A 12,744-nucleotide genomic window follows, 5' to 3' on the forward strand; every position below is an offset into this window, starting at 1 on the left:
GGCCCCAATAATCTATGCTACATATAACAGCTAGAATGACTGGAGAAAAAATTAGATATCACATAATTCTTTTGCTTGTAACACTTCAATGGTTTACTATCATAATCAAATAAAAAGCATTCTCTGCACCAGGATTATGCCCCTACCTAATCTGTCTGTCCCCTCTTATTTCTGACCTAATCCTCTACTGCTCTTTTCCTGGCTCTCTTTCCACTCCATTCCCATTGGAATCCTTGGTCCTTGATAAGAATCACCATTGTTTCATCTTGGGAACTTTTTCCTCAAAGACACATTTTCATCAGATATTTCATATGGTGCGTTCACATCACTCAGATTTCCGCTTACTACATGATCTCCAGCTCAAAAGTCTTCTCATTTTATCAAATATTCTGATGAACTTAAAGCATTTTGATTCATAGCACATAGTGAACACACTAGTTTGAAATGGTTTGATGCTTTCCTTAGTGCACCCATGTTCACACATTCTGCTGTAAGTTAACTTACACTCTAGAACTTTCTTTGAAGTTGGACATCAAATTTTTTATTACACATTTTGCTATCTCCCCTTATTTTGCCTTTGGTCAATTAAGAATAGCCTGTGTATAGTCATTGGTAGTTCTTTGATTAATCAGGATTTCTCCAAAATTAAGTATCAATAATACTGAGACCATGACTCTAAGTTTATTCTTCACATTATAGTGGGATATAACTGAGTCTTTAAACTTCAACAACCATGTTATTTTCTTAATGTATTCTCACTTATAATAAATTCTATTAAGATAACTAAAAAATAAGGGTATTTGAATGGAAACAGAATTCTATGCTGTCCAGAGAAAATTAAAGATGATGATGAAATTTTTAGATCTACTTCTCTAGCATGGCCTTATTTATCTTGCCCTGAACCTGCCTTAGTTCCTGGGTAATGTGATCACTATAACTGGACAAGGCTTGCTTCTATTGCCTTTGTGGCTAAGTGCTATTTTATGGCATCTTGCATCCCATTTTATTTCAGAACATTTTATATTTCTAAAGTGTGATTACAGTTTCATTGGAGTTATATTCTTTATCTTTTTAAAATATGCTATAAGGAATATATATAAATTTGGTGTTTATCTGTTATTCAATGTAATAATATATCATAATGGAAAAATAAACTTACTCCTTCCAAGTAAACTTGAGATATCTTGTCTATACCTGTGATAGAGATACGCCATGATGTTTGCTCTTCTCAGTTCAGGTACACTGCATTAATCCTCGTATTTATTATAATACCCTAGTACTAGCTGCTGGAACATTTCCCATACCATAAAGGCTGTCAGGTCTTTCTTTATGATAATTGTTTCACCATTCACTTCACAGTGAGCTATTCGTTTGTTTACACATTCAACAAGTATTTACTGAGTACCTAGATCAGGGACTAGTTAGATGCCAAAGTATGAATATACAAAAGACTCACATTGATTAAAGAATTAATAATAGTATTGATAGAATCAGAAGCAAAAACAATAATCATAAAAGCAATAGGCTATCTCAAGAAATGCTTAAATTGGCAGGGGCAGCCACCCACTGTAACTAACTTGTAATCATTGATTTTATTTCTGTAGAGAGATACCTCAACTCTTTTCAGTAGAAACTAATGTGTTTCTCCCTCTATCCAGGGATTGGAAACTGGCATTCATATTTTGGATTATAGTACTTATTTGTAGCCATTACCTCATTTGGTCCTTCTAACAACCAAGTAATATGAATGCTATACTTATTCTTACTTTCTATAGATAAGGGCATTGAAGCCAAGAGAACTTGAGTGTTTTGCTCTCATATGACCCTAAGCACTATAATATTGTCCCTTATAATAAAGTTGAAGATAAATAGGATTGCCTTTCCTTAGTAATCTCTGAACATTAGGCCATTTGCACCAAACAATGAAACTATCTTTTTACTAACAAGATCATAACTTACAAAGCATGGATTTTTATTAGTTTTTCAATTTAGCATGTAAATCTGCATATTCTGACTTCTAGACTCCATGAATTCATTCATGCCAATCATAATTGTATCACCTCTGCCCCTTGTTTTATTTTATATTTTCCTTCCTTAATAGCAAAGCATGCAATGGAGTTTTTTTCCTAGGTAGCTTAGTTTGAGAACGAAAGTAAGGGACTAGGATGTGTGCAGTCAGAAAGGAAAGAAAGACTATATAAAGGATGAGTTGGAAGCTGATCCTATTGTGGATAACTTGGGCAAAATCCTGCTATGTAGAATTCATATAGGGTGCATTTCAGAATTAATCCACTGGATTCTATTTCCTACTAGTCAATGGTTGACCTGTAATTACTTCCTGTTTGCTTATAAATGCATCAAAATAGCTGATGAAATCCTGGAAGAAAAATAGAGGAGAACAGTGTACAGAAGAGTGAGATAATTTAAGGTTAAAATATACACATCTGGACTCCATAGCAAAGGCCAGAATAAAATAGAAGACTGAGAGAACATAGGAATAGAATTTCTAACCCATCTTCCATGAGCCACTTACTTTTTTTTATGGTCTCTTTAAACTGTGACTGTTAAAGAACAGATCTCAGGGTGAAGGCTGGTGAGACAGAATTGATGGCCCATGACTCTGTGGATGTTTTCCTGGTGCCTAAGGTGTCTGTGATTCGTCACAGATGTGAATGTAGAGGGTTGCAATTAACACTTAAGATTCCATGTATGCTTTCTGTCTCAGTCAGAAAATCCTCTTATTTCCTCATTGCATAATTTGTTTTCTATTAATAGCATAAAAAATAAGTTGCAAATTGAGGTCTAGCCACAGAAATCTACGAATTGGCTAGGCTGCATTATCTTCTGTTTCTTAAATCTTTCATCCATTATTGCCATTCAGGCAACATATCCCAACTATGTTGATCTTATTGACATTTCATTAATTTTTCACTTCTTTTCAACTGTGGACTATGAGCTGATCGTATCATTTTTATTGAACTGATAATCCAGTCACTTTTGAATCTATATTTTATTTGCTTTTTTGCTTTATCAAACAATTTTGGTCACAATTTTCCCTTTTCTAGTTGCTGTAGATATCTGCTATTTTGAGAGGTCAAAAACACTTTGTCTAGTTTCCTGGTAACCACATATCTATTACTTCAGTGAAATATTTCTTCATCTCTCTATTCATTGATTATAATCATGTAATCCCACGTTCATGATCAAACGGAAGGCAAATGACCTTCATTGAGAACAGCATCCTGCATCCAAGATAAAACATTGATGCCAACAATAATAAAATGTCTAAGCAAGACCAACAGGTTCTTCCCTGTCCAAGCGTCCACATTCAAATCGCAATGGTCATGATTTCACTTTCATGATAACAAGATACCTGAGAAACATAGTTAGCATGTAGAGAAAAGTAAAGCAGATAAAGAATGGAGAAAGAGTAAGAGAGATGGAGTGATATTTAGTTCTACTAGGGTGATTTATTAGATCTCCAAATTAAACCACAAGAAGGGTGAAAGTACAACCAACAAATTCCATTTTTTCATTAAATTACTTTAGTTGAACTTGTTTCTTGTAGTCAAAGACTTAAGAGTACATTCTTAAACATACAGAACATCCAAATAATGTTTCAAAACCCCTAAAAACTTCCAGCCTCTATACCGCAATCACTTAGTAGTCACCATTCAGAAGCTGTAAACTCTAGCTTTTACTGAGGAATAAGAAGTCATTTAGGGACATATTACCCTTTGGAAAAAATCAGAAAAGACTTTGAGGTTTTATACTTAGAGTCATTTGTTCATACAGAAGAAAGAATTGCATCTCTGCAGTGTGTGTGTGTGTGTGTGTGTGTGTGTTCTCTCTAATTCCGCAGAGACTATCTCCATCTCTGTTACCATAAACCCATCTTTGAAAAAAAAAAAAGGGGGGGGGGCTTCCATTTTCCCTTCTGATTTGAAAGCAACTGTTTTAATATCCTTTTGCCCTTCCATGGACAGCAGTTATATTCTCCTTTTCTGGAGTACCAAGTTTTAACTTCATCCTAATAGTAAAAGGGATTCATGGGGGAAAATACTGACAAGTTACCATTTAGCATCATCTCACTACATTTTGAAAAAAAAAATGTTAATATAATCCTTGACTAATATCAAGTACCATATGATCATTTCAATAAATAACAAAAATAACAAATAATACCCATTTCTGGGTAAAAAGAAAGGAAACATGCATAAATGACAAAATGGAAGATTACTTCCTTGATGTGATAAAGACCTTTTAAACTAACTGCCAACTTCATACTTAATAGTGAAATACTATAGCCATTCCCATTAAAATCAGGAACAAGACAAAGACATCATTATTTTTTAACATTGTCTGGAAGTTCTTTCCGAAGCAATAAAGCATGATATTGTCTGATATGGGATATCACACAAAATTAGCAGTAGTTGCAGGTGGTAGAAATGTATATAAAGAAGTATAAGAAAATTGAAGAGTATTTGGTTAGATTGAATTTACACTCAGAATAGTGATTATATTACAGATTAATGTAAAAAATCAGATGTTTTACCATATTACAAATATAGTACCAGAAATATGTTTAAAAAACACTTCAATTGATACCCTAAATCTCAAATCATACCACTCTGAAAATGCATAAAATAACCTCTCCTTTATGCAGATATGCATGCCAAACATTGCCTAGAAATATTACTATGGATGACAATATGAAGAAAAATGTAAAATATTTGTGTTATCCATAATGTGCTAGGTTATGTTATGGCAACAAATAAGCATCCCTACCATCACCACCACCAAAGTAACTTTATTTCTTTACTTACTCTTGTCACATGTCCTTTGTCAACCAGAAGAAAACTCTGCTCCACATGGTTCTTGTTCAGGGACCAGGTACTGGTATCCTGTCTCTGTCACAGGGGAAAAGGGAAATGGAAAACTGTTCAAAAGAGTCCTGTACCACTTCTGCTTATATTTTGTTTACCAAAGCAAGGCACATGCCATGCCAAATTTCAAAGGGAGTGAGGGAGTTCAATACTAACCACAATCTAACTGAAAAATGCAGCTCTGGGGCAGTGGGACATTCCTATAACCCTGACTTGGGGAGTCAGAAGCAGGAGGATTTCAAGTTGGAGGACAGTCTCAGCAATGTAGAAAGACTGTCTCAAAAGAAAAGAAGTATTAAAAATACTCGGCTCAGTGGTAAATCACCCCTGGGTTCAATCCCAAGTTTAATAATAATGATAAAATAATAATAATAATAATACAGTAACTGATTGCAATTTTGAAACTAAAGACTGAGGAATCAGACTCCAAAAACAGTGTCTGGGTTCAAATTCTGGCTCTGACAGTTACTGCCAAGTTTCATTGAGTTAGTTATTTTACCTTGCTATGATTAGTTCTCCTGAATACTAGAAAAAATAATGGCATATTCTTTATTGGAATATAATAAAGTGTTACGAATTTATGAAATATATTTGTTGAATCACTATTTTGTGCCAAGAATATATCATTCTAGAGGCTTGGATATCTCAGCAAACAAAATAGACATATATGCCTGCCTTTGGGGAATATATTCTCAAGAGGGAAAAAGAAAATAGACCATGGGAAAACTAAATAATTAAATTGAACAGAATTCTAGGATAGTATTTTTTAGGTCACTATAAAGACTGACTGTGATTAGATGAGGGTCCTTAAAAGGTTTTTTCATAGGAATATTAATTCAATTACTTATTATATTATGTTCATGTACAAATGACATAATGTATCCTGCTATTATGTGCAGTTATAATGCACTAAAAATTTTTTTAAAAGAAAAATCTCTATACCTCTGGGTATTCTGTTACAGAAAGACCCTAGTGAAGCAAGGGACCGAAAACAGACTCCTAAAGAGGTTTCTTTGGCCATAAACATGAGAGATGATTGAACCAATGTGGTAGCAATAGAAATGCTGAGATGTGCACCCAGCACTAAATACATCCAGATATGTTCTTGATATATTTTGAAAGTAGAGTTATTGATTGATTACATATAGAAGATGAGAGAAGGAGAAGAGTCAATTAGGATTGCCAGAGTTTTAAACTGAGCCATTAAGCGAAATGTGGAAGGCAACAGAAGAGCCTCGTTTTGGACATGTCATGCTGGGAATGCTTCTCAGACATCCAAGAGATGTCGAATAGGAAGGTAATACATTTAAAAGAGTTCAATGGGACACTCATAACTGGAAAAGCAAGTGTGGATTTTTTCAAACAGAATGCATTTAAGGAAGTGATGGTATTGGGTTTTAAATGAGTTGGTAAGTGGGAATGGCTTAGAATAATGATTTATAGTAAGCAACCAGTAAATAATAATTGTTATTATTATGCTCTTTGAAAAGAAAAATCTTTCAGAATTCTTTGTTTTTACTAAATTAATTTGTAGTCCTGGTGCCATCAATACAAATTTCTTTTGATGAGGAAAGAAAAATTAATGAAACAATTTTGTTAGTTTTTTTTTTTTTTTTTTGGTGGTGGTAGTGAGGATTGAATTGAATTCAGGGGCACTTAGACACATACCAAATAGCCATATTCCCAGACCTTTTTATGTTTTTTGTTTTTGTTTTTGTTTTTGTTTTCAAGACAGGGTCTCACTAAATTGCTTAGGACCTTGCTAAGTTGCTGAGGCTGGCTTTGAACTCCAAAATCCTCCTGCCTTAGCCTCCAGAGTCACATCTGGCTTAATAAAACAATTCTACAGGTTATCTGGAAAAGGAAGCAACAGTGTAATTATTTTTAGACATTTCAGCATAATGTATCAGAAAGTGAGGGTGAAGGTAGTAGCCATGTTACCCACTTGATATTACACAAGTTGGGCAATTTCAGTAAGTGTGGAACTAGATTGAAGTGCTAACAGTAAAACAAAAGGAACAAGTACATAGGACTCAAAGATTTTATGTAAATCTATGTTTATGTCTATATATAAAATTGATGTATTAAAATATATTTCATAATAAAGTGGGAGTGGACAATCTTTTCACTCATCTGGTTCTGTTGGGAAAGTTGCTTATCCTAAATTGTTAAAATGTTAGATTCTTAGATCACATAGCAAAATAAATTTCAAATTGTTCAAAGTACTTCAAAAGAAAAATTTACATAAAATTTTAAAAATTTTAAATGAATATTATTCCATCTATGTTTTTATCTAGAGAATTACAGTTTGAGCATATAAGCAATGAAGAGATAACAAAAGATTGAGACATTTGACAACATACAACTTTAAAGTTACTGGATATTTTAAACATTATAACAAAAATCAAATGGCAAACTTGAAAATGTTTCTGGGAAGATATGATCAAGGGATGAACTCAACTATTATGTATGACCGTAAAGCTATAATAAAAATAATAATAAAATTTTTAAAAGATCTGACCATAAGTAGCTATTTTAATATAATAAGACTTATTGGAAATTCTCATGAAAAGGAAATCTAATAAATAGTGTAGCAGAAAATGAGGAAAATGCATGATGAAAGACTTCATGGAACTAGAAACATATGTGCCTCATAAGACACTAAAACTTCTTATAAATACAAATTTCAAGAATAGTTAAGATTTTGGAAAATAGTGTATGTTTGTGAAACTGCAGTTAGCAAATGTTATCATGTATTCATGGAAGACAAATTCATAGAATCTCTCTTGAAAGTAATTTGGCAAAACAAATCCAAAGATCTAAAAGATGCATGAACTTTAATCAATTAATTGTACTTGTTGGAATTTATTCTAAGAATGTGTCAAAATTTAAATAGTTTTATGTTGAAGAGTTTTTCTCTGTAGTATGTTTAAAACAATGTAAAAAAAATATCTGAACTTCAACAATGGGGAATTGCCTATGCAACTAATGATCAATAAAATAACATATAGCCATTAAAAACAATATTTTGTATTATTTTAATGACATAAAATGTTCTTGAACATGTGCAAAAAGCAGTGTTCAAAACTTTAAGATATATCTATACCTATATGTGAATATAACATTTATCTTTAGATACACATATACATTTATACATAATATAACAAGAAAATGTAATTTCTATATGTTACTGTGGCTGAGTTTTTCCTCTCTTTTTATGTATTATGTATTTTAAACTTTCCCATGTTGCATATGTATATCATGATAAAGTACGTTCAATATACAATGAAAATATGTAATCTATCTACTTAAAATATGTAGTTGTGTTGGAGCATTTTTATGATGTATCAAGTATATGAGTATTTGAAACAGTAGAGGGATAAAAACAATTTATAATTTGCTAAAAAATTCAATGCCAGGAGGACATTCTTTCAGTAGGTACTAAACATTTTGTTGCCATTCTCCACAGTAGTTGCTCTAAACATCATGTTGTTAATTCATATACACTTTCACTCCATATCACTGATGAACTGAAGATTGTTTGAACAAGTATCACCCCATAGATATGTAAGTTAATGTCATTCAATTATACATGTATGCTTTTTCCTCTTTATTTCCAATGTCAAAATATATATATATATATTTATATATATATAATTTTCAATGTCAAAATATATATATATATTTTATACATATATATATACACAATACTCTTAAGACATCCTATAGTTTTACTTGTTAAATCTATTTTCCCTTATTTTTCCCTATTTCACAACCTCCTTTTTCCCCTGTGAAGCCCTACTCATGTATTAAGATTCAACTAAAGTAACATCTTTCTTTGAATTCTTCCTTGAGACTCACATACAATATTTTTCTATGATGTTATCACTCACTAAATTATCTAAAGTATTTGAATTATTTCTTTATTATTATGTTTATCTACCCAAAAGTACTGTGAATCTTAAATAAAAATACCACATCCAATTAATCTTTGAATTCACAGAAGGCAATTTAGCATCTACCTTCTGAATGTAGGTGCTTAGTAATTATATATTAGAGGCAGCAGAATGTACTGGATTAAAAACTTGACCTCTGACATCTGATTAGATTCTATGATTCACAGTTCAGAACTTGTTTTTCTATTATATCATGGTACTTAAATTAGAAAATGATTCCTTAGTCTCCGTATTTGAATTTTCAATAAAAGTGTCCATATGTCTTCCTTATACCTACTTTAGTGGTTATTTTTTTTGAAAAAAATGATAGATGAAATTGGTAACAACCAGTAGTGCATTCCAAAAGTCAATAATATTAAAACAATTCATCCTCAATCACAGTTTAATAGTGTTTTTTTATGTTGAATTTCTGAGTTGTTCATTATTTTCAAAGGTCAGAACGTTCATACCAATAGCAATGACAAGAACATAATGGAAGAATTTAATAAATGTGTTCTTTTGAATTTATTTGGCAATATGAATTAAAACTGGCCACATTTCTTGACGAAGCATCTTAAATAATATAATTTGGTGCTTTAGCAAGTGTACCTTCAAAAGAAATTTCTACTTAATTTCCTTAGAACTTTTAAGAAATTCTGTTCAAAAAATTCAGTGTGCAATTTTACGGAGAAGTAAATATTTGAATTACTTTCAAAGTCATGAAAATATTATTAGCTGTTGTGCCATTCTTATTAAGTCTACAAGTGATAAGACTAGTTTTATTTGTGTGTATGTGTGTAGACATTACACCAGACTAACATCACAAATTCAGGGTTGAGCAGGAGGAAAGGAAAATATCTTGAGTGACCTTTTCTACCTATTTACAGATTTGAAAGATTTTCTCCAGTTAAGCAGGAAATCCCTACATTATATTAAGAATTAATTTCTTATCTTTTTTTCTCTAGGCTTATTTGTAAGAGTATAAATCAAAGGTATGAAATGTGAAATTACAGAGATGGAAAGTTTCTTAGTCTTCTGCACTGCTATAACAAAATAGTTGAGACTGTCATTTATAATAAACAGATTTCTCACAGTTCTCAAAGCTGTAAAGTCTAATATCAAGATGCCAACAGCTGGTAAGTACCTTCTTGCTATGCAGTAACATAATGGAGGGCATTGCATGACAACATGCATGAAAGAGAGTTTGAAGGACCTAACTCGTTATTATAAAACCCTACTCTTGTGTTAACTGCACTAATTCACTCAAGAGTGCTCCACCCTCATGACTCACAAAAGCATTTCCAGGCATATTCATTGATAATTTCTTCTGGAAAAGTGTTGTACATCCAGAAGAATTTACTAAATGCAATTTGCACTATTGCCACCTTAATCATCACAAAAGATTATCATAGTAAAGACTGAGAAACTTTGGAATCAACAAACCAATTTAACTTCTATTCAACCCAGAAACTTAATTTTGATTAGACCAGAAATTTGCTGTTATTTGTTAACCATTTCTATTACATATCACTAATTTAAAATACTTAAGTCCTGTACTTTATTTTAAAATTTACTCTATTTGTAAGTATATTTAATAAGGATTAACATTATAAATTAAAATGATTAAATTTAAAATGATTAAATTTAAATCCTTATAGTTATTTCTTCAGACTTTGCAGTTTTTTTCATTGGCTGAGTTAACTAAAGCTACATTAGTGAAGTTGGCTAAATTATCATTAAGTTTGATAGGAAAATGACCCTCCTATGACAGATAATGGTTTACAATGCTACCAAATCTCATTTTATCTAATAAACAGCATAATGACTATAGTTTCCTATGACAAACATAGTGTATGTGTTATGGACTGAATAATTGTAACCCTTAAAATTCACATGTTGAAGCCAAAATCCCCAATGCGCTGGTTTTTGGTGGGGCGTGGGGACTTTGGGAGGAAATTAGGTGATGAGAATGAAGCTGTCAGAAATATAAGACCTAAGTAGTTGTCACATGGGAGACACTTGCAATCATATAAAAATGGGATATCTAATATTTATGATTAATATATAATATACTAAATGTATCACATGGGCTATTTCATTCATTTCTCTCCCCCCTCCCCCAGAAATCTATCGACCTTCTTAAGTGACCTTTCCAAGGTTCCACAGTGAGTCTTGTCCTTCTAATAGGGTAAGCTACCTAACATCTGGCATGCTTTCTCTATATCACCACAAAGAGAGGGAAGGAATGAGGGTTTCTAGTTTTAGCAGGATATCCAAAGATGCCCCAAAATTAGTTTGAATGTTGAGGTTGATTTTTGTATTGTTGCTACTAATAAGAGTCTTTCTACCTATTTATGTGGCCTTCTTGGCCAGACTCGTCTCAGACTAGACCTCCCTTCATCTAAGGAAGCCTTCAAGACCTGTTAAAGGAAATGAGGACATATTGAGAAAATTTTATTGTTTGCAGCTTGTTATTAGGGCAGAAGGACAACAGTCAAGGAAAAATTGTCCTACTTCTGAATTCCCTGTTCCATGCTTACCTTTAGGTAGCCTCTGCCTTCTAATAACTAGAAACTGAGCTCAAAGTCAAGACCTGAACACTGGAAAATCACTGATGGCAAATAGAGTTATACAGCTTCACGGGTTTGATATTTGAAATTTTATTCTCCATGGTTTAGGAGATTTAAAAATTAACCTATTGATCCATAACTCTTAAGTAATATGTAATTTCAATAAAGTACATCTTTGAATCATGGTGTGCAGATACTGCAAGCATAAATTTGCAATCAGTGTCTGCTCTTCAAATATCTAATTACATCATTCTACATTCATTGATGAGTTCTTGGAGACTCCAAAAAATGATTGTAAAACTATTTCAAGAAATCATAGTTGTATTCTACAATTTGGGCATTTGTGAAGGAAAAAGTATTTATTTCTAATTGTAAGGTTTTTTTTCTTAATAAGGCAGGGGATTAAGTCCATATATTAATGGGAGCGAGTGGGACTCGCACATGCCTGCAAGCCCAGTGGCTGGGGAGGCTGGAGCAGGAGGATTGCATGCTCAAGGCCAACCTCAGCAACTACGTAAGACCCTGTCTCAAAATAAAATTGAAAAGGACTGGGAATGTCCCTCAGTGGTAAAAAAGTGCCCCTGTGTTAAATCCTCAATTTAAAAAAGAATGGGAAAAGCGTTCAGTATTTTGCAGCTCTAAATTGTTATAATTTTCCTATCTAACAGAAATATTCCACATGATAGAAAAAAATTACAATTATATTAATGTGAACTTTCACACAAGTTCTGGTAACTTCAGTATTTCTTTGTGGAAAACAAGTATATCTATTTCATAATGTTCTTGTCAATATAAGAGAATCTGGCTTATGTAGAATAGCCACATATAAAAGAAATTATTATCACTAAATTATTGTTCAACCAAGAAATATTATTTCCCAGAACATTCTATTCCATGAGCATTTTAATTATGTGAAGACTTTAATACTTAGTTCAGGGAATAAGAGATGTAGGTATACTATCATTGTTTGCACAGAAAGGGTTTTTTTATCGAAATTTAACAAATAATCCTGAAAACTTCTCAAAATTTAGTGTTAGTTCTGACTGAAAAAGACTGAGAGAGCTGTTATCTGTACAGTTCAAAATACCTCTTGACTTCATTGGAATAGGCTCTAGGTTATTTATGCTTTTTAGCCAAAGTGACTGAATTTTTTTTTGTTCTATGATTCTAATTATTCTTCTCATCAGAGTTTTTAACATCATTAACAGGCATAAGCTTTTCCTTTTTAATATATAACACCCAGTCAGAATATTAGCTTTTTTCTGAGAAATAAAAAGCCCACTGAACATTTAACACCCATTTAGTACACTCCAGCATGTGTCTGCCCAAGGATCCAAAGAAAAGCAGGACCTC

At 32.4% G+C, this 12,744-nt stretch overlaps 1 long non-coding RNA gene across 1 annotated transcript in view; it reads right to left on the minus strand.

Annotated features, from left to right (window-relative positions):
• The window catches only part of LOC306640711, a 431,473-nt gene that overhangs the window by 166,784 nt on the left and 251,945 nt on the right, over positions 1 to 12,744 (minus strand). The window contains exon 3 of the long non-coding RNA XR_013757870.1: positions 4,827 to 4,910. This is a non-coding gene — a long non-coding RNA (uncharacterized lncRNA). The remainder of the gene's footprint in view (positions 1 to 4,826; positions 4,911 to 12,744) is intronic.

This window comes from Sciurus vulgaris (assembly GCF_902686455.1).
Source record: "Sciurus vulgaris genome assembly, chromosome: 11".
In the NCBI taxonomy this organism is placed as follows: Eukaryota; Metazoa; Chordata; class Mammalia; order Rodentia; family Sciuridae; genus Sciurus; species Sciurus vulgaris.